The 26,840-nt window shown below is 38.7% G+C and overlaps 1 pseudogene; it reads right to left on the minus strand.

The window, feature by feature from the left end:
- Positions 1-10,126: 10,126 nt before the first annotated feature.
- Positions 10,127-11,012, minus strand: LOC149319691 (uncharacterized; annotated as a pseudogene).
- Between the last annotated feature and the right edge of the window lie 15,828 nt (positions 11,013-26,840).

Consider the following 26,840-nt stretch of genomic DNA (forward strand, 5'->3'; position numbering starts at 1 on the left):
AAAAGAAAATTAAATGACTATAGAGGAAGTAACCAATTGCATTCATTCTCCCAGGTGAGACTTGGGAGTTTTGGAGTATTGAATTTATTGCAATGTAGTTACCATTCATGAAAAGAATATGCAATAATAAGAAGAAATGAAAATAACAAAGACTGAGTTTTTGACAGATAACTGTCAAACTGAGATATTGCGGTGCCCATTCCAATTCTTTAGCTTTTCTGCATAAGCTTCCTTGACTTGAGTTCTATGGGAGTCTTCATCTTATCCATGGCTTTTAAGTACACACACATATATCTGCCTGCCTCATCAATCCACAGGATTCAACCAGAGGTCTGATTACTATTTTGTCTCCTTCTCAGCCTTAACAGAGCAGATGTGATCAACTCTCCATATGCATCAGGATATATTACTGGTGTTCTTCACTTTGAACCTGCCTGCATATACTATCTTGTATTCAACTGCCCTAAAAAAAATAGCCTCATAAACATCCCATCCCACTTCCAATTGAAGCCAGTGGCGCACACACACACACACACACACACACACACACACACATGCCAGGCCATCGAAATCAAGTGTCCAGTACCTCATACTTGTTTCTAGGTGCAGAATCGCTATAAAAAGGGACGACAGAGAAAGAGTAAGGATTTTAAACTGGTCTACTCTTCACCCTCACTTCAAGGGCCAAGTAGCCTTTACCTGGATCATCCTCCCATATCATTTATCATTTATAAAGGAGTTGGGTGCCAAGCCTCTCTCCCCTTGCTCAGTAAGAGGACACACGGAGTGTATTTTAGGCTCAGCTATACACATTAAATTCTAGTCATCTGTATGATAGTGAGGTTTCTTAGGGAAAATGTAAGCCTAAGATTTAAAAGAGGCATTTTTCCCATTATGTGGTAAGATGTTTTTATGCTCCCAATGTGATCCTCATGCAGGTGAATCTAGGAGAAATATTTCACTGAAATAGAGAGACACCTTTACATGCAGAAAACAAATTCCTCACCCTGGGTGCTTACAGAACTCAATATTCTTCTGGCAAGAGACTGTGCAATTGTTTGAGGTAATGAACCACCTTTTTTCCTGCATCCATATATCTCAAGAAATTATTGACATAAATCTCTCAGAATAAGATCACCTATGGAATAGGTTGTTTAATTAGTGATATTATTTATTGCTTTATTTGATATGTCCTCTCTGTCCAGTTGCTATGGTGCTTTATTGATCACCCCATTCCTTGGTTACCCATAGTACCGAAGCAGCTATTTTAGTACTCACCGCTTTTAAGACATTGAGGATTTTCCTACTGAAACAAATAAACAAATAAATACCCAAACCCATCCATAAGAATAACTTGTAGCAGCAAGTAGTAAGCAGGCTTCTACATAAAAGATTTTGGCCATTGAAGTTCATTGATTTAGCAGTGTGCACCGCATTTCAATGTGGTAGATACTTTGGGGGAATTTTAGAAACGGGAGGGGGAACAAGGGCATAAAGGGTTTAAAAGCTTCATATACGTTTCATGCTTTTTTGAATGAACAGTTGTATATATAGAAATAAAGATTATTTTAATAATAATAAAAAACAATGTGGTAGATATTTCTGTTATTTTGTTGCTATTTTTGTTCCTTAGAAGTTCCTTTCTCCCTCCCCTTGTCTTTTAGTTATGGGAGTAAACATTCAGAGAACTAATGCCCCTATCACTTTTCCTTTTCAAATATTTAGAATTAGAAATTTGCTACTATTGTGGCTGAAATTAGTGATCTTAGACAAATGTTGCAAATCGAACCTCAATCTTTCCACAGCAGAAAGAATTGCCATGAGAAGCCTAAATGGGAAATATCAAGTCTTCTTACTAAACTATTGTGCTTCAGGCTCAACAGGCACCTTGAAGCCTTTTAAACTACATTTTCTTTTCTGTCTTCTCCTCTCACCCCCAACTCCCAGATTTGCAAAGAAAAGTCCCCATTCCACTGCAAAGGCCTTGGTGAGATCCAAATTACCTGTACTGCATAATTAATTAAATGCAAGTTATCTAATCTGCCAGTATTCAGTGAATTGAAAACCTATGAAATCAAGAGCATTGAGTCACATTACAGCAGAAGTCTACTGTTAAGTATAACTAAAGTATATTCAAACCAGTATGAGAAAGAAAAAATGGAAATTTCTTATTTATGATTTTTCTACATCCCATTTTTCACTTGATCATAATGTGAAGAACTGGGGATAAGACCTAGATTATATAAACTGTATTGTTGTTAACTGCCATCCAGTTGACTTTGACTTATGGCAACTCTATGAGAGACCGCCATGTCATTCTGATATCAACAACCCTTCTTAGGTCTTGCAAATTCAGAACTATAGCTTACTTGATGAAGTCTATCATCTTGAATGTGGTCTTCTTTTTTCTACTACATTTGACCCATCAAGCATTATTGTTTTTTCTAGTGAGTCATGTCTAAGTCATGATATGTCCAAAGTATGACAGGTCAGGTTAGTCATCTTGGCTTTTAGGGACAGTTCAGACATAAAATGTTCTTGGACCCATTTATTTAACTTCTTTGCAATTTATGGTTTCCAAAGAACTCAGCCAAGGAAACCCATTGGGTGATCTTGGGTAAGCCACTCTCTCTCAGCCTCTGAGAAAGGCAAAGACAAGGCTATCCTGAACAATTTTTGTCAAGGCAATGCTGAGATAGAATAGTTATGAGTCAAAATTACTTGGAGGCATGGAACAACAACAATGTATAGACATTGCTGAAACCATTAGTCCCAAAAAGCTTTTACAAAAAGCTAAGTTTTAGTTTGGCACTGAAATGAGATGAATGTGAGCATCTATCAGATCTCCAAAAGGATTTCCCCCCCTAACCAGCTGAACTTTCCAACTCATGACCTTTCTTTGCCAATCACAGTTAGAGGTCTATGTAGTACAGTTGCAACAGTAGCAGAGTGAGCCACTGCATCACATTCAATTATATTACCATTAGGAAAATCTATTTGCACATTACTATGTGCAAAAAAAAAGTAATTGATAAATGTACTATGATAAAGACAGAACAAGGGCAAGACAGGATATGATTCAATCATGTGTCATGCTAAAACAGGTTCCCCCTTCCTTTGTCATGACAAAATCCCTATTTTTAAAGGCACTTGGATGTGCAAGATTTTTTTGGTTATGACATAGACTTATGTTCACTGAAATTCATGATTCACTATACATGTTCTCCTGGATAGCTCACTTGACAGGCATAGGGAGAGGTACTTAGAATCAAAGAATCATAGAGTTGGAAGAGACCACAAAGGCCATCCAGTCCAAACCCCCGCCATGCAGGAAATCACAATCAAATTATCACTGGACCTGGACAAACGGTCCTATAGGGCACCCTCGTCACATGCTAGGGGTTGGCTGAGGGCATACCGCCCATACGTGCCTCACCCCAGCACACGACGAGGGCGTCAAAATGGTGTCGACCTGTACACATGGGTGCTGCCAATTTGACACAACAGACGCTTAGTGTCTGCACGTCACAAGGGTGCCGCAGAAAGAACCCGCTTTTTGTGGGTTCTTTTTGCCGCACGAGGAAGCCGTGCAGTTTGTCCGCTGTGGCTTCCTCACGCAGCAAAACAAGGCACCGGAAGACCTCCCTTTTTGGTCAGTCTGATGTCCATCCAGCCTCTCTGTTTGAAGACCTCCAAGGAGAGAGAATCCACCACTCTCTGAGGGAGTGTGTTCCACTGTTGAACAGCCCTTACTGTCAGGAAGTTCCTCCTAATGTTGAGGTGGAATCTCTTTTCCTGTAGTTTTCATCCATTGTTCTGGGTCGTGTTCTCTTTTGTGCCATGGGCACCAAAATAATCTGGTAGGATATGAATTTTACTCTTATGTTCTCTTATATAACTCTTATTTAAAGTTTTACACAGAGTTTTATATAGAATTATATAGAATTTTATCTATTTTGTATTTTGTATTCTGTATTGTGGTACTTTGAGATGGCCTACAGGCTAATCAATAAATATTGGTAGGCTATGAGTACTGTATTATGCGCCTTAATTTAAGTAAGTGGGAAGGTGCCATTTATTGTTCTGCTTTAGTCAGTTAAATCTCTTGATTGTGATCACAGGCTTTATTCTTTGTGGTCCTTATGACAGCGGCCACATACACACTGCAGAAATAATCCAATCTGACACCATTTCAACTGCTATGGTTCAGTGCCAGGGGATTCTGGGAATAATAGTTTGTTGTGGCATCAGAACTCTCTGACAGAGAAGGCTAAATGTCTCACAAAACTACAAATCCCAGAATTCCATAGCATTGAGCCATGGTAGTTAAAGCAGAGTCAAACTAGATTATTTTTGCAGTGTGGATTCAGCCAATATCATAGAAAGCATAGTAACATGTACTCTTTATTATGTCTTTTTGGAGAGATTATGTTCCTCTGCAATTGCTTTCCCCCCTGCTTTAATATGAAATGAGAACACAAGACACTTGCTGGAAGCCTGCTTATCATGCCTGAAAGGTCCAGTTTATCTAACCACTAGACAGGAATCTTACATATGCAGTAGAGCAGAGAAGAATTCCTGCCTCGTATACTCCATGTACAAGACATATATTACAAAGAAATTTATAATATCATCAGTAAGCATGTACTGTCACAAGCAGTTTTTTGAGCTCCAGTGATTCAATTAATAATCTTTACTGCATTCAGTTTTGCTGCTGTCGCTCTAAAGCTTTTGCTCACAATAAGTAGCAGGGTATTCTATGAATAGTTGCATTAAATTTATGAGCAATCCAGACATCAAGATGGGACATGCAAGTAGTCATCTTCCAAGAAATTACCTTCACAACCATCAATCTTCATCATCATCATCCTTGAGAGCAGCACAGTCATAATTGTGCTACATATATTTTACTTTTATGGCACATACAGTAATATTTTCTTAATCTCTCCAGCCCACTGACAAAAACCAAATACCTGCAACAACAAAAAAGCTCAGATTTCAAAATGTCAAATGTACAAGGGAATGGAGGCAACTGTGAGAGAGAGGGAGAGAGAGAAAGAAAGAGAGGAGGAGAATACTATGCTCTCATCCATGTGAGTTATGCATGCTCAGCTTTGATTCTTTGGCTCATTGACCCAACCTGGGTGACCACCACAGCATTAGTCTTCCCTCTAGTGTTTTCTTCCACAGTGACAATGTGTCAAGGATTACATAGTATCTGTGCTGGCTGCCAGCCTGAGAAATATGGCTTGAATGCTGAATTGCTTTGAGGCTGGTGAGAAAATGGAGAGCCAGGGCTAAAAACCCACATGGTAGACAAAATGGAACAAAGAAGTATTCGTTTCCTGGTACTGAAAGCCCTTTGCTCGGGATAAACCCATTATGTGCACAACAAGCAGAAAAGGACACAAGCAGATAAGCCATAGTCTAAAGTGACCCCAAAAGAATTTTCGTTGTCATTGACAAGAATGGCTCTAACTGGCCTGAAGTTAAAATGATGCATATGGTGCCAAAGACAGCAGTCAAGCAAGGATAAGCCTGTAAATGAAATGCATGCCCATTTATACCATCTGCCACCAAAGTGTCAATAAAAAACAACAGTGGCACAGCTGAAACACCACAAATAGAAAGACTGTTAAAAATCAGGATTTGTCTTGTTGCAAAGCAGATTATGAGTGTTCAACTGCACTGATGTGTAGACATCTGGAGATGATTGATTAAAATGCATGTGCATGCGCACGCATGCGTGCGCGCGCGCACACACACACAGGTCTGCCAAAGTGAATAAATATCCAAACAATGGTGAATACTCTACAAGTCTCAGGTACACAAGATGTGACACCCCAGTCCTAAAAGATGACAGTCAGGGTTAATTATCTTAAAAACATCAGGTCCTGTCTTATCTTGGAAGCTAAGTAAAGTCAGCCCTGGTTAATACTTGGATGGGAGACTGCCAATGAATTCCAGGTGTTGTAGGCACCTGGTATTAATTGGTAGGAAGGAAGTAAAAAAAAGTCTATGGCGGGTTACAGACCGCCCATTTGGGGCGGGCTGTACCTGCCCCTTTCCCCGGTGTATTGGGGCCTCAGCGGCTAGAACGGCAGCCGCTGAGGCCCCGATCCACCACTTTTCAGGCTGTGGGGAAGCGGCAAAACGCCGCTTCCCCGCAGCCTGAAAAGGGGTGTCCCTGGGGCTTCAAGCCCCAAGGACACACCACGGCGGCGGGGAGGAGGAGAAAGGGGCCGCTTGGCCCCTTTCTCCTTTGGTCCGCTGGGTGCAGCTGTCTGAAGGCTGCGCCCAGCAGACCAAACCAGGAAGGAGCTCCGAAACAGAGCTCCTTCCTGCTCCGCGCTAAGGGCGCACTAGGCACCCTGGTGCGGAGCGAGGACGTCACTTCCGCGCTGCCCCGTATAGAGGCAGCACAGTCGTGACGTCCTCATGGTGGCGGCCGTGTGGAACGGCTGCCACCATTTTGTGCGTGCGGAGCGCACACTAGGGTTAGAGGGGTGCGGAAGCACCGCCCCTTTCTAACCCTAGTGCGCGCTCCGCACGCACAAAACGGCCCGTTTGTAACGGGCCCCAGAGTCTAAGAAAACCCTATGAAATTCTTAGGGTCAATATAGCTTGACAAGTAATTTGAAGGCATATACCACATCTGTGTTCACATGCACACACATGCAAAATATTAGCTAGAGCTTAGAAAAATAATTTTTTGGTTTAGGATGAAATCCCAAAAGTTAAAAAATGTCTAGAGGGCTGGAACCCTCATAATCAATGCACTGCCCATCAAAAGAGAGGGGCAGAAAAAGCAAACCTAATTGATTAGTTTTGTTTCAGCATCCAGGTATTATGGGTTCAGCAAGACATCTTGATACTCGTGTCTCCCTCATGCTACCTACGCTGATTTTCTGGAAAATCAAGCTGCCTAACACCCTATTGCCATTGTCATATATTTAGCATGGTGGTTTGTTGTTGTCCGCTACCACTGCCAGATGAGCCTGCAGTTAGTTCTAGTTTCTGAAATATCCTTTAATGTTCACTCCAACCCATTTCCTGAACTGAAACTGAAAAATTGAAAAACACATAGTGGGTGAACCTGGGCAAGTCACAAGTTTTCAGCCTTCGAGAAACTCAGTGGCAAGCCTCCTCTGAAAAAAAACCTTGCCAAGAAAACCCTAGGTTACAGTTGCCATACATTAGAGAGTCAACTTGAAGGGACAGTGCTGTGGAAGGCTCAGTGGTATGGAGCCCTGGAATTAGTAGTTTGGTGGGGCACCGGATCTTTGATGAGGGAGGCTAAATATCTCACAAACTACAAATCCAAAAATTCCATGGTACTGAGTTGTGGAAATTAAAGTGATAATAAACTGCTTTATTTCTGCAGTGTGGCAGCAACCTATGTTAGCTTTATTTCAGCACAATGTTTTTGGCTGTTGTACAAGTGTGTGAAAAACATAGGTATTTTCTGATTCTAAAGGGAATATGTATATATTGTATTTGCATTATCATTTCAAAGGAATTTCATTTTGACGACAGTAAGCTGCCAGCAGAACAATATCTCTGCATGATTCAAACAAGTGAACTAAGAGCAAGAAATGTTGTATGGAAAGTACTATATACATTCTTCACATCTACATGCTTTTGGTGTAGCCTTTGAGTCTCTGTATCAGGTTGGCAACTGCTGGGGGTCAAGGGGCTACACTGACCAGACCTTGGATATAGCTTTAACCAGACCAGGTGCCCCAGGACTTTGTTGTAAGGGTTGAAAGTAGATGCAAATTGGAGAGATACTGCTAGTGCTGTTATTTAGATGTCTGCATCTGCAAAACCTTATGTAACATTATAGAAGTTTGCATGTTTCTACTTCTACACAGACTTTTGGTTCCAAATGGTCATCAAATTATGAAAGAAATACAGGTAAGTGGAACCTTCATGGAATTCACAAACCCTTTCTGATACTCCAGTTTTAGTGAAATCTTCCCTGTCCCCTGTAGCTACCACTGAATGTTTATCGGTCAAACAACTCAGGAAGCTAAACAAGAACTTTATTGTTACAGTAACAGGAAACCCAAGACTCCACTTGGAAGAAAATTAGTTAGGAGACAACTATGTCAACTGCTGCCTAAAATAGATCATGACATAGTTTTTCCTAAAACTAATTGTGGTAGGATCTTTCCTCAGATTCCCCAACTAATTATTCAACCAATGAATTCTGCTTCATGCCTGTTACTGGATAAAATGTCCATGGTACTTCTTTTATCATTTGAATACTTTGAGTAATTTGATGCCATTTGCCAGTCAAAGATTTATTCAATTATACCTTTAAAAAAAAGACCAAGAGTTTATAAGGACCAGGAACCATTACTTTTTTATGGAGTCCACATATAAAGGGAACACACTGAATAAAATTGAGACCATATCTTGTCTTTAAAATAATGATGCCTTTCTTCTGAACAGATTTCCAATCTGATGAAATTCAGGGAACAGACTGTCTGATGACAGTATAAATGACAGTATAAAAGGACCCAGGGAAAAATAACAATGGTCATACTTGCTGCACTAGAACCTGAACCAGTTGTAGCATAAACTGGACATCTGTGCCTGTTGTGAATGCACAGCAAACATATGCATGGGATAAATATTCTGCCATATCATAAACAGTCCCCCATAAATATTACCCACACCAAGAAAGACAGAAGGGAGGGGAGGGGATGGATGGGAAAGGAAAACAAGTGAATATGTGAATAGATTAAAATAATTTAAAGTTATTTCCATCAATATTTATAGAACTAACAAATCATTACTCCTGTCTTGATAATTACACAGGGGAAATGGCTCAACAATTGCATGAGGAAGATACTATAGGATGCTTGTAGGGTTACACCTCTTCCCTAAAACAAAAAGTTAGAAAAAGCAGCCTTAACAGTCTATTAAAGACCCCAGTGAGCACAATATTTTGTTAGTGATATAATCAGAAAATGGAAAGGGGAGAAAACAATTAGAGTATCTAAAGAAGAGCATGCCGCACTGCAATACTGTGTTGCTTGCAGGTATGATAAGTCCCTCTTTGCTAAGGGCTTTTACAGACCAGTCTGAAAGGCCAGCCTGGGGACAGAGTTGGGATGCAGCATTCTGATGACACACACTTGATTCTGCCCCCTCAGGGCACCATGATGCTACACACCACTCCAGATAGTATGCAGCATCATGGTACACCTCTGTCTCTGTGTTCACATGATGCAGCACCAAAGGGGCTGCATATAGTCATGCTATAGTGGCTATGGCACCCTTTTGAGGGCACAAAAAGGAGTCACTTTGTGTGGCTCCTTTTTGCACCCTGAAAAGGCTGGATCGGGGCTGCAGCATGAGGTTGCCACAACCCCAGTGCCGCAATCCCAATCAGGGTCATCTGTAGAGCCCCTAAATTACTCGTATGAACCCCAAACCCCAAATTTGGAAGCCTTTGTCATGGTGTAAATAGTAGGACTTGGGAAGGGTTATTTTTTTTGTCAAAACTGTGGAAGGGAAGGGTACTCACTAATTTTGCACTGTTGGTGAAATCCTAAAATAGACGTTGTGGTATTTTTTTTTGTAAAGATTCATATTACTGCAAGTGCCATATTTAGCACATGGAGTTAGGCTATTCGAACACAATGTTCCATAAGAACTACAGAACTACATACTTTGCCTTGATTTTCCTACTGCTGTGGGACAACAACAACAATAACAACAATAATAAATTTACAAAAATGCATAAATAATTACATAAGCAATTACATAACACATACAAAACTAAAAATTCATCCCCTTACCTTAACTAAATACAGTTAAATTAATCAAAATACATTTAACATCAAAACACAGTTAAATTAATTACATTAAAATATATTAAAATATACCTTTCCCTACTAGCCAAATGGACTGGCCCTTGCCCTTGCTCTCCCCCCCAAGCGACTCCTCTAAAGGGGCAGCCCCCCTTTGGTGTTGCCTCTTCGGTGATGATCCCACCAGTGATGCGTCTGCTGCAGCAGTCATCCAGCTTTTATCCCCTTCCCAAGGAGAACAGGTATTCCTGGCTGGGTATCTGGGGCCTGGTCCTGGCAGGAAGCAGTCTGAAGCCAGCAGTCTACCAAGTGATATGGAGCATGCAGGTAGCAAGCAGCAAGTCCACACAGCAGCAGGCGGTACTACATATCTCTTTCCTGGGATGGTGAGAATGCTGCTGCTGCTCTAGAAGCAGGGCCTCTTCCTCCTCCATTTGCTTCCACTTCATTTGTATTTCTGAAAATTCTCTTTTTGCTCTTTAGCCATTTCAACAAACAGTTGAAGATCAGCATTAAGCTTCTCTGATAAGTCCATTATCTCAGTTTGTGTCTTCTTGTTAATAATAATAATGATAATAACAACAACAACAACAACAACAACAACAATATTTATTTGTATCCTGCTTCTCCCTGTATTGGATCGAGGCGGATAACAGCAAACAAGAACAATAAAATCAAACATGAGTATCAATAGATCTTCATCTTCCAAGATCTTTTCTCCTGAGTCACAATTCCTTGTTTTCAAGTTCAACATGCTGTTTTCCTGAAATCTCTCAACTTCTTTTTCCAGACTATCATTATATTCCTTCATCTCTTTCTGGGTTCCAGCCAACTTTATGCTCAGTTCCCATTTAACAGACTCCAGAAGCTTGTTCTTGTTCCTGAGCTCTGCCTCCCTTCTGTATCTGTTTGTGGGCTGTGTGCAGCTGCAGTCATGGCTTTCCTAGGAGGCCATGGCACTATGTTCTTAGCTAGCCTTGGGAGCCTTTGGTTTGGGTCTTTGGAAGCAAGAGATACAGGAATGTTTACAGCAAAATTAAAATCTGCATCTTTCAGTGGGTTTAGGTCCACTACTTTGTTGAGACCTTGGTTTTTTGAATGAACCAACATCGGTGTGTCTTTGAGAATACCAACTGTCTTGCTTTGTTGAAAATTGTAGAGAGGGATCCTAGACTTCTCACTTTCCATGATATTCAGAACTTTCAAACCTCCAGCAATTCACAAAGAGCTCCTCCTCAGCAGAGTCTTCCCTCGCGCTCTGCAGTGATGGGGTGGCCTGTTCTCTCCTCTTCCTCCACTTTGTGCTGAATCTCCATCACACCCATTCCTTCATTTTTGATCCACATGGAGTAAGCAGATCATATGAAAAGAAATATTGGCAATCCAGGAGCCAAAGAGAGCTGGTACTCTTGTGATTAGATCTCTTTAATCAATTCTTCTATTTCTTTCCTGCAAATGCTACTAGCGTTGCATCCAGTGTTGCCTCAAGACATCAAATAATGATAGAAGCAGAGCTTGGAAAAGTGGGCATACTGGTGGCAGGCATGGAAAGCATGGGAGTGGGGGTTTCAGGGAGTTGCAGTTCAAAAATAACTTTTTTCAAGTTTTGCATGCTATCATGGGTAAAGTTTTATCTTGACCACAGTGCATGAGAGTGTGGTGAATAACTTTTTCTTAAGAATCCTTAGCAGCTTATGATTGAGAACTCCACCCATTTCATTGTGCAAATTGCATTGGTACTTATTGGAATACCATCAGATCTTTTATTTAAATGACTGCTTACATTCACCTTTGAATTACTGCTGGCAAGTAAAATTTTTATTACAGTTACCATTGTATATAACTAAATGAACACCACTAAAAATAGTACAAGAATGCAAGTCATTAAATTATTACTTCCAGTCTCATGATGACTATGGTTAATAGGGCAATCAAATCCTGCTGTATTGTTCTTTAACTACATGGCTGTTCAGTGGGAGGCATACATTTTCATTAAATAAAGACTTATGGTAAGAAGAAGAATGTAATCAACATTAATGAACTGGAGTCTAACTGAAAATGCTGCCTTAGTCACCATCCCATCCAGCTATTAAAAAGGACAATCATTTCCTTGAAAATATGAAATGTTTGTAGACTTATCATTTACACTTCTCCCACATGGTTACCTCTTCAATTCTGATTAAATTAATTCAGTTCTGAAAGTATAAAATACAGTGTGCTTTAAGAAGAATTTTAGTGTTACCTCTTCTTGGGAGTGGCTCTCATCTTTTTTATATAATTTAATTTTCCCCCATCACTTGCTAAAGAATAGCAAATGAATGGGCTAAGTAAATCCATGGGAACCAAAATAGACATGAAGTTAAATAGTAATGTTATATTGGCTCATCCATGAATGAAATTTCATCCATTCACTGATGAACACACATTAGTGAAACACCATACAATGTGTTTGCCATCATAGGTGGGAATGTGAGAGTCTTTCTTTGTGGAAATGGAAAGTGGAAAGATTGTAGAACTTAGTAATTAACAGATTTATTTCTCCCATTTGTTTTTTCACCACTGTTTAGTATCTAGCATGTCTTTTCTCCAAACCTGCCCTCTCCCTCCCTCTCTCCCTTTAAGTTTTAGTAGCCTATGTAGGGATGTGAAAATTTCTCATATTTAGTTCATTTAACCTGCTGGCATTTTCTTCCCATCCTTGCAATTACTGATCTCAACATACAGGCAATTATGGAGGATCCAACACAATCTGAGGTGTCAGTACCTACAGTGATTCATTTAGACCAAAATCTTTTTCACACATACTGTTTCAAACCAAGTAACAACCATCTTGTATTTCTGCACCTAATTTGTTCAAATGTAGAGACTTATATTTGTCCCTGCTGATACTCATTTTGACAGAATTGCCCTGGTTCTGCAATCTGTTGTGGTAGTCTTGAATCCTGATTACTTCTTGTGAGAGGTAAACAATAATATAAAGAGAAAAAAGATGTTGAACAGGTGGGCCTTCTTTCTATCAACTATTAACATTTCTCCATTTTTTTTCCTGAAAGTGGACCTCCACCTTCCTGTTCCCTTCTCTTGCTCCAAATGTGGCTGAAAACCATTTCTAAAATTATAATCTTCTTTCATCTGTATCTGAGGCAGAGTAAATTGATCAGACTTCCCTACACTCATCTCAGTCTGTCTGATAACCAGCCACACTTTCTCCCATTTTATACTTCTCCATCCTGGTGTTTCCTGACTAATCAATTCATAAATGAGTGTAAGTGGTGTCAGTCCTATGAACTCCATAGCCTATAATAGTCCAAAATATTGCATTTTAGGGGAAACAATGTACACCTCATACTGCTGTTACAACATCATCCAATATGATCTATGCTATACTGTGTCAGTAATGCCCTTCAGCACTCTACATTGGGAAAACAGGCCAGTCCCTGTGCCAGAGGATAAATAAACATAAATCAGACATTAGGAATGGGAATACACAATAACCAGTGGCAGAACATCTCAGTCTCCCTGGGCACTCCATCTCAGACCTCAGAACAGTGGTCACTGAACAAAGAACTACAAAGGTAGATTGGAAAGATAAACAGTAGAACTGGAATTCATCCACCAACTGCAGTCCCTCAGCAACCATCTTAAAACTTCGTTTGCATACACAAAGGATTTGTAATTTGAACTGATATCATCACATACCAATGGCATATGTATGTATGTATGTATGTATGTATATCTGTGCCTGGCTTCCACTCTACCAAATACATCTGAGGAAGTAGATTGAAGTCTCCAAAAACTCATACTACCAGTTTCTTTAGTGTCAAAGGTGCTACAAGATCTCTCAACATAGCAGCAAATGTGCATATCTGTCTTGAAACAATAAGTTATTTCTTCAATGATGCTGCATAAATGAAGTCAGACATCATATCAAAAGCCAATAAATTCTGTGGAGAATAAAAAAGAAAATGCTTGCATTGTCAAACTGTTGGAAGTCATTCATCAAGCAATAAATATTTATGAACATACAATTTTTAATCCTTCTACGTTAAACCCTGTACAGGCTAGGGGTGGAAAGAATATTCAAAAATATTGAAATAAAGGACAGAAAAACATGTTTTCCAATTATCAAAAAACCCTGATGAGAAGAATCCTAGACTGATCAGAATTTTGCAGTTTGGGACTTATCCTAGGCAACATTCACATGTGGTTGCATTACACAGAAAACAACATTTTCTATGCTGAAAATATTTCTATGCAGAAATGTTATTTCCTGTGCAGAAAATGCTGTTTTTCATGCAAAATAATTATGAGCAAATTTTGCCCAGAACAAATCCTGAGTTGCAAATTGTTTTTGAAGTCTTTCTCACAGGGGCAAAAATTTGCTAAATGACTTATTGGTTTTTTTGAGAAGACACTTAATGAAGAATTACATCTCCAATACAGACCATCCTCAAATCTACCTCTCCTCTACTTCCAGGTTTCAAATCAAATTGTTCAGCTGATTTCTGAAAATAAGCCACAGAAGCTATTATCCCTCACCTCCCCCAGTTTTTCCCCCCAGATTGTACTGGAGGTGGAATGCAATTCATTCAGCCCAGCAGCTTTGTAACAGAATGCAGTGCTGAACAACTAATTTTCCTCCTTAAACCTGAAATATAGCATTCTTTTCTGGAATTAAGGGAGCTATATTTCTTCCTCTTTCCTCAGTTTATAACTAATATTTCATTATTTTTCATTACATTTAAATTGGTTTTGTAAAACCTGTTTTCTTTGCTGGGGTGAAGAAACACACCAGGAAGGGGAAATGAACCTTGGGACAAATGGTGAGAGTTAGGATTCTCAGTGTTTCAAGACTAAGAGCAGTTTTAAAAGCACAGGCTATAGATTTAAATGATTCTTCCAGGCAGAATATCAGTATGAAAGCTCAAATGCTTGAAAGAATTTCTTCTTTAGGGACTTGGGTTAAACAACAAGAATTGAAATGCCTTCACCTTTCCTTTTTTTAAAAAAAGAAAAAAAAAGTAGAAGTAATATCATTCCAACAATCAATTCTGGACATTTATTGTTTCAATAGATTTTCCTTTCCTTTCCTTTTTGAAACATCTGTAAGAGGCTTCCCTTCTTTCTTATCTATAAGAATGCATATGGTCCAGAATTAATACATGTGCATAAGTCAGCTATGTATTCTTTAATATATAATGAAATACATTTTGAGTTGTCAAGCAAAGTATTAAATAGATCCTGTAACATAATTTACTAGGTCTTTTTTGGGCGGGGGAGTGGATAGACAGGGAGAAAAATTGCTGTCATAATGCTGTGTCCTTCATGCAAATCATGCTTTTCTTCCTGTTTTGCTTTTTTAATCAGAGTGGTAGTTGCTTCTGGTTTTTTTTAACAGCTTTATGCTTTGAATTCCTTTGCCTGACTAAATCAAATGTGTCATAGACCCAAAGTACATAGAACTTTAAAGCAGGAATGGGCAATGTGTTGTTGGATTATAGTTCCTACAACATCCTTCACCAATGGCTATGTTGGCAAGGGCTGATGAGAGCTGTCCAACAACATTTGGACAGCTACACTTTGTCATCCCTGTCACCATCTGTATCTTAAAAGCATGATAGTCATATTCCAGAACAGGTTCTATCAAAGTATTTCCATTTTAGTTACAACAGAGTTCAGGGCCTGTACACCTTCAGTTTTAACTGAAATCAATGGCCTGTTTGCTTTAGCTCATCACTGTTTTAAAAAGATTGCAGACATGTAGGGAGACATCCAGAATGAGACTGCAGTGTTAAAGCCTTCCTATGCCATTGTAGGTTCCTGTTCTATATGGATGAACAACTGCTGCAGGTTCTGGGCTAATTTTCTTCCTTGGAGACCCTTCACAGGAGCTTCCATAAGTATCACAAGGAAACTACCAAGTGTAATTGGCTAGATGTCCACTTCTTGTTTTTTAAACAAGGAAGTCATGATGAGAGGTTTCCTGGATAGGCAATTTACACTTTTCTTTTTGCAGAAAAAAATGTATTTTCCAAAATTTTTAGGGATCAAGGACTATAAAAACTACTGGGGAAAATATGCAGAATCTTGGTTGCACCTTGCCCATACCTCATATAGGGCCTGAACAGACAGTCCAAAATAAAGCTGCTTTGGGTCACTTTGAAGGCATGCTGTTTAAATGACACATACATCTGAAGAGGCCAGTAGCTGCACTCTAGTCCTTAGGACTGGAGCATGGCTTTGGTGTAGCTTCCGTCCTCTTAGCATACCTCCAAACTGACCAGAAGCAGCTTTATTTTGTGTCTGTTTGGGCCCATAATAGGGCAAAACAGAAATTATAACTATTTGCTCCATCTTTAAAATGGCAATGCACATCTGAGGCTTACAGTCTAGCATTTCAAGGAGTCATTCTAGATGGTCTTTTCACTTATTGGAAATTTATTATCTTGCATGTCTTCCTGCTATAGATACCAAGTGATGCAAAACCAATGATCCAAAACAAGGTGTCTTCATTACACTAAAACTAAATTGTGCTCTATTTAGTTCTCTCTCTCTCTCTCTCTCATACACACACACACAAACTACATGTTGTACCACCAAATCTTGGAATATTACATTTGAAAATTAACTTTATGAAATTAAATGTTAAAAATTGGGAAATTAATTCATCAGCAGCACCAGTAATAATTCAGATCAAATAATTGATGATTGAAAATTAGTTCTTTGACATATCATGGGGTTTCCACAGAGATTCTAAGAGCTTTGTTTAAAACTGCTCTTAGACTTGGTACACTGAGAGGTTATCAATTCTTGATCCTAGAGGCAGATTTTTTAATTGGCCACCTCAAAAAGATTATGTTTGTCCTATCAAAGTTGCCTTTTCCTGATCTAATTTTTTTCCTCCTTATGGATTACAAAGCCATTTTTGGGTAATAACCAAGACATGGAATCATAGAATCACAGAGTTGAAAGAGACCACAAGGCCCATCCAACCCAACTCCTACCATGCAGGAAGATCAAATTTGCAGATGACACCAAATTAGGGGGAGTAGCTAATACTCCAGAGGACAGGATCAGGATTCAAAATGACCTGAACAGACTAGAAAACTGGGCCATAGCTAACAAAATGAAATTCAACACGGAGAAATGTAAGGTACTGCACTTAGGGCGGAAAAACGAAAAGCACAGATATAGGATGGAGGACACCTGGCTGAATGAAACTACGTGTGAAAGGGATCTAGGAGTCCAAGTAGACCATAAGTTGAACATGAGTCAACAGTGCGATGCGGCAGCTAACAAGGCCAATGCGATTTTAGGCTGCATCAATAGAAGTATAGTGTCTAGATCAAGGAAAGTCATAGTGCCACTATATTCTGCTCTGGTCAGGCCCCACCAGGAATATTGTGTCCAGTTCTGGTCACCACAATTCAAAAAGAACATTGAGAAACTGGAGTGTGTCCAAAGGAGGGTGACTAAAATGGTGAAAGGTCTGGAAACCTTGCCCTATTAGGAACGACTCAGGGAGCTGGGGATGTTTAGCCTGGAGAAAAGAAGGTTAAGAGGTGATATGATAGCCCTGTTCAAATATTTAAAGGGATGTCATATTGAGGAGGGAGCAAGCTTGTTTTCTGCTGCTCCAGAGACTAGGACCCGGAGCAATGGATGCAAACTGCAGGAAAAAAGATTCCACCTCAACATTAGGAGGAACTTTCTGACAGTAAGGGCTGTTTGACAGTGGAACACACTTCCTCGGAGTGTAGTGGAGTCTCCTTCCTTGGAGGTCTTCAAGCGGAGGCTGGATGGCCATCTGTCAGGGATGCTTTGATTGTGATTTCCTGCATGGCAAGGGGGTTGGACTGGATGGCCCTTGTGGTATCTTCCAACTCTATGATTCTATGATTCTATGATCCAATAAATGCACTTCTAATAGATGACTATCCAGCCTCTGTTTGAAAACCTTCAAAGAACAAGACTGCACCACACTGATGAAGCATGTTCCACTGTTGAACAGTTACTGTCAGGAACTTCTTCCTAATGTTTAGGCGGAAAGTTAGATAAACCCATAGCATATATCCGAAAAATGCAGACAGACAGACCCACTTTAGTTACTGGAAGGAAGCATGCATACATTAATAAAAATAACAATAAATGCACGTGAGCATTAGGAAACATTTCTGTTATCATAACCTCTAAGATAAATAATAATGATAGGACTATGACTCCTGAGGCCAGAGTTTGATTTCCCCTCTCAACTATGGAAATCTGCAAGGTGAGCTGAGGCAAGTCATAAGGCCATAGGGTCATCATAAGTAAGCAAACAACTTGAAGGCACACAACAAAACAACAAGAACAACTCAGTATGAAATAGGGTGGGAGGAAAACACAATCAAGATTTAGAGAAACATGATGAACTCTTGGTTCAGAGATTTTCCAGATTCCTAGAATATGATAATTGTATTGTAAAACTGTTGAATAATTTTCCTTACCTTTGATATAAATGCTGTAGATATATGATGTAGCTATATGCATATAAGGAAAAAAGGTACATGTTTCAAATAGGTGGTGATAGGAGAGAAATCTCGAAATAGTATGATTTGCCTAATAACTCACATTTTCATCATGACCAAGCTAAATGGGTGTTTTTAAAAGGATTGTCTTTCATGTCAGTTCTTATTTAAACAGGCGACTATGTATAAGCACATGCAAACATTCAGTTTGGATAGATCAGAATATATCCATAAGCAGATATTCCATGTTTCTGGGATGCTGTCAATTTCCATTTGCCTTATCAGCCACCGTGAATAACACACCTGTTCACTAAGTGATTTCATGACAGTCCCCAGTGTTACTAACTGTATCCTGTCTGAGTTTTTGTCATTGAAATTTATTATTTTTTTTAAAAAAAATCTAAAAATCTACATTTTGCTTTCAAATGCCGCAAACTTTCTGAGCCTTTGATATGGAACATCTTTACTAGGAAAGAAAATCCTTTGAAAAGGACTTATTTCCAACTCAATGTTTTTAGGATTTTACATAGATACCTTGCATGACATTCTGAAAATTTGTCAAAGGTTTCATTTTTGTACTAAAGGTATTTTTATTTTATTTTTCCTTGATCTGTATGTATCTTGGAGCTATTCAGAAATATTCAATTATGACTAGGTCCTTCTATTTTTTAATTCTTTTTTAAAATGATGATGTGTATGTCAGGCTATGTTAGAAAATATCTACAATGCATCTTTATCTTTCTGTCTCTGTTTTCTCACTAGGAAATTGCATTCCTTTATTGAAAATGTTGAAGGTTCAACTAGATATGTTTTGACTTAGCCAGCCCATTAAATATTGATTAAATACTAGAAATGTCTGAGAAAATAATTATGCATGACTCTACACACAGGAAACTTGCTTTCACTAGTTAATATCAAGTGCTTAAATGCACCAGCAATTTCTACCTGGAGATAAATAAATAAAATAATAAAAATTTTATTTGTATACCGCCCTTCCAAAGATCAGGGCGGTGAACAACAAATTAATAATACAGAAACCAATACACAAATACATATTAAAATACAACCATATTAAAATCAAAATTAAAACCCCATCAGCCAGCTGCCAATTGCCATCGAAGGGGGGGAAGGCTAACTGGAACTTACTTCGGGGAATGCTAAACGAAATAGGAAGGTCTTTAACTTCCTCCTAAACTGGGCCAGGAAGGTGGCCGAGCGGAGCTTATGGGCAGTGTATTCCAGAGGGCCGGGGTGGCGGTGGTATATGACCTCCTCATTGTAGAGGATAGTCTAGCCCCTGGGACCCTCAGTAGTTGCTGCCCAGATGTTCTGAGGGTGCGGGGCGAAATGTATGGAGAGAGGCGGTCCTCCAGGTATCCTGGGCCCAAGCCATGTAGGGCTTTATAGGTTATCACCAACACCTTATACTGTGCTCGGAAGCGAACGGGCAGCCAATGCAGATCTTTAAGTATAGGTGTAATATGACTGGCCCTGGAAGTACCCGTGACCAGTCTGGCTGCCATATTCTGTACCATCTGTAGCTTCCGGGTATGGTATAAGGGTTGCCCCATGTAGAGCGTTGCCCCATGTAGAGATAATAGAACTGGTTTGCATGTTTTGAAAGGATGGTAAATTTGGTATATAAAGATAACAGTTTTCCCATGACGTGAATGTTGAGTCATAAGCAACTGTAGGGGGTGGTGCTCATCTCCATTAATAAGCTGAAACGCCAGCATTGTGCAAATATGACTGTTTTCTTGTGGCCAGCATGACTGCACAGAATGCTATTACCTTCCCACTGAAGAGGTACTTATTTATCTGCTTGCATTTGCATGCTTTCAAACTGCTAGGTGCCCCATCATGTGGCACTTGGGGCTAGAACTGCAAACCTTTTATAGGAAATTTTAGGAATTGCATCATCCTTTCCCTCCTTAGATGGACAGGGACAGGGGATGCAGCAACTGCATGTGACGGCCCCGATCCAGCAATTTGTCAGATTCAAAAGAAAGGGGGAAAGCGGCAAAAAGGCGCCCTTGTCATGGTGGCGATGGCAGCTTTCTTCCATTTCTTCGGCACAGCATATCTAAATGCCACACCACAGAAATGGCATGATGCTGCCTACGTCTGGTCAGGCAAGTGGCATGATGGCAGCTTGGGGGTGGAGTCAAGGTGGGCGGCAGGTGGGCACCACACCCCCACTCCACCCCGATGCTGGCTTTTTATGCCGGTCTGTATAGCCTCTTAGCTTTTTATGCACTTATTTATTAAAGGTATTATTATTTGTTTTTAAATTACAAACTGTCTGTTTGTTATTTTTTGGTGTAAGTCTTTATTCTTTAGGAAGTCAGATTTAAAATAATAGTCTGACCCATACTTTTGCTTTTCTTCTGATGAAAGCTGAACTCTAACAACTTTAACTTTCATATCTGCATATTTTTGTTTTCCTTTAAAAGGGTTAACACCCTAGGGAAACTAAAATTGCACCCCACGCCTTCTGACCATATCATCATCAAAATTTGTGTCTTAAGCACTAAGCCACCACACTTAAAAGAAGGAAGTTCCAAAACACAGTGGTAGCACAGTGGTTACATGCATGTACTGCAAGCCACAAGGTTGTGAGTTTGATCCCAGGGGTTCCAAGGGCCAGTCGGCTGTGCATCCTTCCATAGGTCACTAAAATGAATACTCAGTTTGTTGGGGGCAATTAGCTTACACATTATAACTTGCTTAGGAAATGCTTAGTTCACTGATAAGTGGTATAGAAATGTACTTGCTATTGCTATAAAATACCTGGCCACCCAAAAAGCCTGATTTACTTACCCCTAGTTCTGCTGTTGCTATCTGTTTTGTCTATATTTTAAGTTAAGTTTTAAACTGTAAGCTGTTTAACTGTATTTTAAGGGGGGTTGTGGGATATGGGAATGTATGTTTTAATCTTGTAAACTGCCCCAGAGGGGCGGGATAAAATAAAATAATAATAATAATTTATGAGTTCACAATGTAGCTTCTTTAAATCATGCCTTTAATGCAAACTTCTCTACTCAGCTTATTAAAGTTGTCTTATTTTTGCTGGTTTGGGGATTCCACCTGTAAACAACAACACTATGAAAAACAAGATGATATTTTTTATTTTTCTCAGACAGATAAAAAAGTAGTAGGATAAAAATGAAATGAGAATCAGTGATAGTAAGATGGCTTTCACTGCACTTAAAACAGTTAAGGTTCTAAATACAAGTTGCATTTTATTTTTTATTATTTATACAGCTGTTTCAACAGATTGCCTTTGTGACTCTGCTAAGGAAAGAAAATGATAATCTGAATACTTATTAACTGAATTTCTAGTTTAATGATTCATTAATTAATGAAATGTTGCTCTCTTAAAACAGATTGAAATGTGATAAAATCGCATGGACTGGTTTTTTTATTATTATTATTAACATTTATTTATAGAGCGTTGTAAAATTTACATAGTGCTTTACACAGCAGAAATCAAAATATAATAAAATAACAATAGATAATGAAAAACCTGCCAGACAGCATACATTCTAAAACATCAGCGTACACATTTAAAACATCTCTAAAATAATACAACAAGTATAAAATGAATATATAAGCATCACAATAAATTAACAACCAATATTATGGAATCCCTTCCTAAACAAAGTCATCTTCAACTTGGCCTTCAAATTGGCCAGGGAAGTGATAGTTCTTAATTGAGTGGGGAGGACATTCCAGCAAGGGAGAAGGGGTGAATTTGAGCAAGGGAGGAGGAAAACCTCAGCTGAGTCAGGAGACCGGTGTCATAAGATCTTAAAGCATGAGGAGGGTGATAGGGAGAGATGAGGACTGACAAATAAGAGGGAGCTAGTCCATGAAGAGCTCTAAAACTCAACAAAAGAGGTTTGTAGCAGATTCTGAAAGGAATGGGGAGCCAGTGGAGGGATAGGAACAAAAGAACAATTTGATAGAAACAGCAGGCAGAGAAAATGGTCCTGGCTGCTGAGCGTTGTACAGAATTTAAGGAATCAAGGTGGGAAAGAGGAAGACCCATTAAGGAATGAGTTATAATAGTCCAAGCAAGACACCATCAGCGCATGCACTAATGTCTTGGCCATCAAGACAGAAAGAAAAGATCTAATTGGCACAATTATAGAGAAAAAAATCTACATGACTTGGCAGTGGCATGGATCTGCAAAAGAAACAACAGAGAAGAAATGAACCAAAAGTCCAGGCTATGGGCCTCGTTAACAAGTCGAATAGAAATATCGTCCACAGTAATTGAAAAAGAATATTGCAGAGATGGCTTAGCTGGGAAGACAAGTAGCTCAGTTTTGGCCAGATTAGGTTTCAGATGCCAGCAAACCATCCACAAAAAGACTGCAGCAAGACATGATGACAATTGCAGCTCAGCATCTGGAGAAGATTCAGGAGTTGAGAGGTACAGCTGGGTATCATTGATGTAAAGGTGGTATTGCTGTAAGAGCGAATAAGATTTTCTAAGGAGAAGGCATAGAGGGAAAACCATAGAGGACCCTGAGGGACTCGAACAGATAACAAGAGAGAGTCAGAAACATAGTTTCCGGTAACCACCGCAAAAGATCTTTCTGAAAGGTAAGATTTAAACCACTTTAAAACTGAGTCTGCAAAACCTAGGTCTTGGAGTAAATCCACCAGGAGCCCATGATCAACAGTGTCAAACATGGCAGAGAGATCCAGAAGAACTAGAACAGAATAAAGACATGGTTGAAGAGATCAAAACAGAGGCTTGGAGGCTATAAAAGAACTGGCAGAACAGAGGAAGGTGCAATTGACAATATTTAAAGAAGACAAAAGACAAGATATCTGAAGTGGAAAAGCAGTTGTTTTGGTTTAATGGCATTTTGATTTTAATTATAAGTGGCATGTCATCCATTAAGCAAGCTATAAACTTTTCTTGAGACTGAAAACATTTTACTTTTACTTTAGCAAATATCAGCAACTTGGACATTATACCATTAAATAAGGATAGGGAATAATAAAATTAGAACAAAAAGAAGACAAAAACCTTTTTTTGCAAAATTTCAGAATGGACTAAGACAATTCATGATAGCATGAAGATTAATTTAGATAAAAATATCAAATCATATTCATGTAAACATATATGGATAAATAATCGAATAATGATATTTTACATTCATAAAATGAATAGAATAAACAGCTGCCAGAGTCACACACATAGTTTAAATACACGCACAGGGACTTTTGCAAGATTAATGTAACCATTGAAGAAAACAACATCTTGGATACAAAGAATGATATAGAATCCAAGAATGTTGCATGGAATATGACTTAAGGTCACTTATGGAAGTACTAAAGTACTTTAAATATGACCTTGCCAGGTTGTGTGAAACTGAGTAAACATAATAGCACATTACAGTCAACATGTGTTTCTATTTACACATGAGAGAGCAGGTGAATAACTGGTGGTAATGTGATTGTATTCTAAGAATGTGTCAATAAAAAACTGCAGGATTTTCTTCAAACAAATTTAAAATGATGACAACATCACCTATGATGATATTTGCAAAGCTGATAATCATCCCACATCTGCACACATTGACAAGTGATAAACCAATAAACATATCCAGTAATGTCTCACAAAAAAAGAAGTTGATGAGATTTTTCCCCATTAAGGATTTCAGTATAAAGGCAAACATGCAAGGCTTATGAAAGATAATAGACAACACTGGTCTACTTGAAATATACTGAGTTCAAGGAATATTTTGGAAGGTAGTTTTATGTCTCAACTAGCTTCATGAAAATATAGAGCTAGCATTTCAAAACTTTGATGAACAAATTGGTTGTTTTAAGGCTGATCTACCTCCCTACTTATTCAGAGAATTAGTAAGTGATCCAGATCTTTTTCTGGTCAATATGTGAAGGCTTAATCTTGAAGAAATCCATGCCTGTATAGAGTGACCCCATAGGCTTACAACTATAACCCCATCATGTGTGTCATCCTCCTTTACAATGCACTTGTAAAGAAACTTTGTTGGCATCAGCAAATCTCACAACTCTGTAATGGGTAAAGTGTCTCCATAAACTCCCTCTTATGTTGTCACTTCATAGAATCAAAGAATCAAATGATGGTGTATTGTAGACTATTTAGTAAACCCCCTGCTGAATGTAGTCAATCAGTTCAAGAGTTTATTTAAGAGATGACTGGCCACTTTCTGCTTGAAACGTTTAGAGAATTATTCTTATTAAGAAAGTATTAAGAAAGTGTTCATCCCCAAATTTATCCTTATGTGATTTAATCACAAAATCATAGAATCAAAATGCACACAATGATAGCACTCCTGATAGATGGCCATTTAGACTCTGTTTAAAAACTTCCAAGGAAATTTATATTCATGCTTGATTGATTTTTGGATGTACAATATCTGCATCTTGTCTTATCTTGTTGTTGAAAGCTTCTATTACAAGTATAAAAAGTAGTATAAAAAGTAGTGGCATCCTTGGCGCATTCCTTTTTCTATTTTAAAATGATTGGATCTTTCTTCATTTGTTATTAATTTGGCATACTGTTCTTTATAGATGTTCTTTATCCACTCTAAAAAGTTATCTCCTGTTCCTAATTTTTCTAGCGTGCATAGCATACAGCGGATGATCTTGCCATTTTGGGGGGAAGACTCTATTCGAAACATTTAAAAAAATGGACAAATTTAACAACTTTGGAAGAGCATCAGGATCCAAAGTGAACACAAAATCAGTCATTATCACTAAAAACATGACAAATGAAGAAGAATGTAAACTACCAGCAATAATGGGCTGTAAAGTGGTGAAAAAGCAAAATGTCTTGGCATCTGGATCATGAAAAGGAACACAGAACTGTTCAAAAACAATTACAATAATATCTGGAAGGAAGTAAAAAAAGACCTTGAAAAATGGAAAAAAAAAACTTAAATTTATCCTTCTCTGGTAGAATTGTGGACATCAAGATGTCAATCCTCCTGAAATTTAACTACTTATTCACAAATATCCCAATAATAACAAACAATAAAGTATTTGATTATTGGAACAAAGAACTTAGGAAACTTAATTGGGGCGGGGGGGACATGGGTGAAATGGAAGACTTTATTAGATAGTCATGAAAACTGAGGCTGCAATTTACCAGACTTACAAACATACTTTCAAGCAAATACTCTGATATGGCTTAAAAAATGAATAACCTTAGATAACACTAAACTACTAGATCTTTCAATCTTCATTTTGAATGACAAGCATACCTGCAGTATGAAAAAAATAAGGTGCACAAGGAATTTGACCAACATTTTATTTGAAAAGCAATACAATCCAATTGGACAAAGATAGAACTTTCTTTTTATAGGGCTATACTAAGTTTGGTATCCTCTCAAGAAGCTTTCTACAGCAGAACAAAAACCAAAACATGGTTACAATATGAGAACATTCTAAAATAAAATTAAAAAAACCCACCATCCATTTTAAAACAATGGAAGAAATGGAGGCTATGGAAATTAAGAAACACTGGCTTCTTTATAAAACAACTGTCATACAGATTTAAAATAGATTACAGTCAAGAAGGATTTTAGAACAAAAATAATGATCTAGCCAAGCTATTAACAAGAGAATAGAAAATGCTAACCTCAAAATTTTATAAAATTCTATTAGAAAGAAATCTTGAACAAGAAATAATTAAAGAAACCATGATACAATGTGTGAGGGATCTAGGAAGAGCCATTATGCTTGAAGATTGGCAACAAGAATGGAAAACAACCTAGCGATTCACCAAATGTCAAAATTTAAGAGAAAACTAAAATAAAATGGAATTGTATTGGCCAAGGAAGGAGATGCCACCACTCTCCAAGGCAATGTATTCCACTGTCAAACAGCCCTTACCATCAGGAGTTCTTCCTGATGTTGAGGAAGAATTTCTATTCCTGTAGTTTGAATCTATTGCTCCATAACCTAGTCTCTGGAGCAGCAGTAAACAAGCTTGTTCAATTCTCAATACAACATCCTTTCAAATGTTTAAAAATGGTTATCATGTCACCTCTTAACTTTCTCTTCTCTGGGCTAAACATACCCAGCACCCTAAGTCTTCTCATGTAGGAAAAGCTTCATCAAACAACAAACATCACATTCCAAAGTCTGTGCTATTGTGACATTTAGCAAACCAAAAGTCATAACATTCATTTAGGGGCTGTACAGACAGCCCTGAAGAGGCAGCAAGCAGCTGCCCTTGTCTCAGCCATATTGGGGCCGTGGCAACTGCACCCCATAGCCCTAATCTGACCTTTACAGTGCACAAAAAGGAGCTGCAAAAAAGCAGCTCCTTTTTGTGCCCTGCAAAGAGTGCAATAGCCACATTGCCACAGCTTGGTGGTGCTCTTTTGGTGCTGCGCTGTAAGTATGCAGTACTGGAGGAGTGTTGTGATGCCACGCGCCGTGTGGTGCAGCATGTGGCATCATGTCACCCTGGGTGGCAGACCTGGGGCATGCATCATGG

This window comes from Sceloporus occidentalis, unplaced genomic scaffold, assembly GCF_023333645.1.
Source record: "Sceloporus occidentalis isolate IW3139 unplaced genomic scaffold, rSceOcc1.0.p SCAF_2, whole genome shotgun sequence".
Taxonomy (NCBI): Eukaryota; Metazoa; Chordata; class Lepidosauria; order Squamata; family Phrynosomatidae; genus Sceloporus; species Sceloporus occidentalis.